Source organism: Macaca nemestrina, chromosome X (genome assembly GCF_043159975.1).
Source record: "Macaca nemestrina isolate mMacNem1 chromosome X, mMacNem.hap1, whole genome shotgun sequence".
NCBI classification, from domain to species: Eukaryota; Metazoa; Chordata; class Mammalia; order Primates; family Cercopithecidae; genus Macaca; species Macaca nemestrina.
Window position 1 is genome coordinate 109,617,098 of NC_092145.1, and position 4,220 is coordinate 109,621,317.

The following is a 4,220-nucleotide window of genomic DNA, read 5'->3' on the forward strand; positions in this document are numbered from 1 at the left end:
ATGAAAGAGATAACAGAAAACAACAGAGAAAAAAATGAAACCAAAAGTTTGTTCTTTGATAAAATTTAAGAAAATTGACAAGCCTTTAGATAACAACGTTATTATACCAGTAGGACCTCATGTGGCAGGGTGAGGCCAACCTGTGGTATTGATCTTGATTATGCCCTTTAGGGGTTCTGGATTTAACCAGTTAAAAAGAAATCCCATTCACCACAAAGGTCTATCTTAGAAAGTCATGTGACTTTTTACTTGTTTTCATACTTTAAAAAAACTAATTCAGGCACAGCACAACTCTGGCCACTTAGTTTAAGCTGACCTGAAATCCTTTTGGGATTCAGCCAGTGTCATGATAGCATGAGTACACACAAGAAGTACAGTCCCAGAAGGCTCATGTAGTACCCCTAGAAACAAAGAGTTTATAATTATTAGGGTACCTCAAGTAGGACATACATTAGGCAGTACAGCTTATCAGGACCCCAATGTAGCCTCCATAATGGGAATTCCTGCCCTAAGGTTCCCAGTCCAGTCCAAAAAATTAGAATTAGTCTTGATTTCAGAGAAAATGACTAAAGTACTCTGTTCCAAACAGGTTTGCTTGCACATGACGTCAGTTTATCAACTTTAAAAGTATGGACGGCATTTGGAGGTATTCTACACAGAAGGTACAGGATCTGGGGCCACCCATTGCTATCTGAGTCAGCATACCAACAGATATGATCTTAGGCTCTGAAGTTTACATACAAAGCACTTGCAGCTGTTTGGAAAGACAGCATGAGGAGTTTTCCTTCAAGACAAAGGGAAAGCTTCAAGGAATGGTTCTGAAAAACAGAGATCATTAATATCTCCCCTCCCCACTCCTTCTCATGTCTCCACAGGTGGCAGGGTTTTGATTTTTTCCCCACTTTTACAAAATCAGTGTGTTCCATTCAATTATCAAAACTTTACATTTTCCTCAAACATATTTTTACTTCTCACTCAGACCTTTTTGATAGAGGTAGGAGGCAGACAAATGCCTAGGCAGACAGGGTAGGGTCCCTGGTGAGACCCCACCTCCAAGCCAAAGACAGCTTAAAGCCTGAAAGCCAAGCTACAAGTCAAATTCACAGACTGGATTGAGAACCTGTTTTCCCATTTGGTGCACTTTCCTCTGATTGATCTCCCCAACGCTTCTCCTATTTTACCTATACCTACACTTCCCTAATTGTTTTTTACACTGATATGCCCACTTTTGAGTGGTACCTTTAACATTTTTTGCATACTCACAAATCCATCAGCGCTCACTCCTTTATTCTAAGCCCATAAAAGCTGTGGACTCAGCCACAGTGAGAGAGAAAGCACCTGACTCCAGGTGGGGGATCACCCGTATGTCCCCTCTCCACTGAGAGCTATTTCCTCGCTCAATAAAATTATTCTCTGCCCTTCTCACTCTTTGATTGTCAGTGTATTCTCATTCTTCTTGGACACAAGACAAGAGCTCAGGACCCACCAAACATGGGTACAGAGAAGGCTGTAACACTGTGGCCTGCTGCCCTCCACCAGCAGAGGGCAGCTGCCCCATGTGACAGAAACAGTGGCAGGGCCGAGCCAACCCCAAAGCTGTGGGTCGAGGCAGGGCAAGGGCGTTGCCAACTGGGTATCTCTGGATGGCAAAAGTGATCAAGAAAAATTCTGTGTCATTTTCATCCGGGCAGGTTGTATGCAGGAGGGACAAAAGCATTTTCACAGGAAAAAAATATATACAACATAACCAGAAAGATAAATGTCATGACAAAATTTTGAGTTTCAACACTTTTCAAGATGGTTTTACATAACCTCACACCCCTTTTTGTCCTGACCACTTATCCAAGTGGGCAGCCTAGAAAAGCAAAATCTCTTTCTGGGGAGAGCTGTGTTAAATAAACTGCCTTACTGAGATGTGTGCACCAGGCAAACAGTAAGGGAAGTAAAGTTAGGCCATCAGTTTATTGCTGCAAACTCTAATTACTCAAGAAAGTAAAACAAATCAACATCAGTGAGACACCCCTAAGAACGGGTCAAGTGTCCAATCTGTCATGAGTGGGCAGAGGATTCATATTCCTTGTAATATGTCCATCCCTAACTTATAATTTGAGGCAGGAATCACAGGTTAGGAACACAACTATCCTCTGCATCAGAAATGTAAGTCAATCAGCAACTCAATCTTAGATGGTTTCATCAGAGAACAAGCCCTTCCTCATGGGCATCTGCAAGTGATCCAGATAGTCCATCCAGCATCAATGATGTTTTCATAGACTAGGATCCCGCAGAAGGGTGTTTAAAATATACAATAGAGTCCCAGAATCAGAGTTCTGCTAATTGAACCTATGCCTGCTTTCAGTTACGCACAGCTCCTGCTCAGGCTGAAACTGTCCGTAAAAGGCACTATCAGCTTAGAGTCAGGTTCAGGTAATTAAGATCTGTGAATTAAGAATTCCAAAAACAGCCAGTGGTTTTTCTTCAACAGCAGCAAAGTCAAAATGTTGCAAAAACAGATAACCATGTTCCAAGTCCAAGGGACAAGCAAGGATCCCATAAACCCTTAGCGTCTATTTGACTCACTCAAAGATAGGCAGTGGGAAATCATTAGCCTTTAAGTATCAGACTCTGACAGTCCATTTGCAACATAAAAATTTCTTTTTAAAACTCTAAAAGTATATCTCCATCTACAAATTGTCTCTTATTTCGTGTTGTTTGCCCTTTCCCAGAGGTTCCAATAGACAAAAATCATAGCAAATAGCATCAGCTAGAGAGATTTATTCTGTTTGCAATACTCAAAGCATTTAAGTTATAATATTCTCACTGGGGCAAAAAGAAAGCAAATTATGTCCCATCAACACTTTCTTATATTGAGGAAATGTCTCTAGAATTTATGAAATTATAAGAATTTTATTATACATCTTTCTATGAACTGAATATTTGTGTCTCTCCACCCATCAAAAGTCTGGTTTTGAATCCCTAATTCCCAACGTGATGGTATTTGGAACTGGGGCCTTTGGGACGGGCTTAGGTTTACATGAGATCATAAGGATGGACCGCCCCTCCCCATGATGAGATTAGTGCCCTAATTAGAAAAGGAAGAGACCAGAGCTTGCTCTCACTCCTTGCCATGTGAAGATACAGCACAAAAGTAGCTGTCTGCAAACCAGGAAGTGAGCCCACCACACTAGACACAGAATCTTCCAGCACCTTGATCTGGGACCTCCCAGCCTCTGAAACTGTGAGATATTAATGTTTGTTGTTAAATCTGAATCAATGGTATTTTGTCATAGCAATGTAAACTGATTGAGACACATTTAAATGCAATAGTCACAAAAATACAATGTGAATTTTTACAATTCTCTCCTTTTTTTCTCACTGCAAACCCCTGGCAGTAAACTCAGCATGTACATTGTTAACATTATGGTTGCTTGGAGATCATTACCAGGATTCAAGATGTGTGTATTTGGGGGAGTCGAGGAAGAAGCTGTTCCGATATCTCACTGGTTTGCTCCCCGGCCCCCGCCTTTTTTTTTTTTTCTCTCTGGCTTATCTAAAGCTTTGCTCTAGCCATGGGAACAGATTAAACTTCTTGTCCTGCCACTTGAAGGATAGAGCAATGTAAGTTTTTAACATTTTTGACCCACCCAAAGCTTACCTTTGGAAATGTTTGGGCTGTTTTTCCTTCCACCTGGAGGCAAAAACACAAAACCAAAGCCATTACCTGGTTGCATTTCTTTTTTGCCCTTTAGGATGACTAAAAGCAGCTAAGGAATCCAGCAAATCAACTCTCAATATAATATACCCCAGTAATAAAACAAATGACAAATCACATGAACATCTCAATAGACACAGCAAACGCTTTCAACAAAATTTATCACCATTTTTTTTTTTTTTTTTTTTTTTTTTTTGAGACGGAGTCTCACTCTGTCACCCAGGTTGGAGAGCAGTGGTGTAATCTCAGCTCACTGCAACCACTGTCTCCTGAGTTCAAACAGTTCTTCTGCCTCAGCCTTCCAGGTAGTTGGGATTACAGGCAGCCGCCACAGTGCCCAGCTAATTTTTGTATTTTCAGTAGAGACGGGGTTTCACCATGTTGGCCAGGCTGGTCTCGAACTCTTGACCTCAGGTAATCTGCCTGCCTCAGCCTCCCAAAGTTTACAGGCGTGAGCCACCGCGCCTGGCCCCATTTTTATGATTTTTAAAAAACTCATCAAACTAGGAAT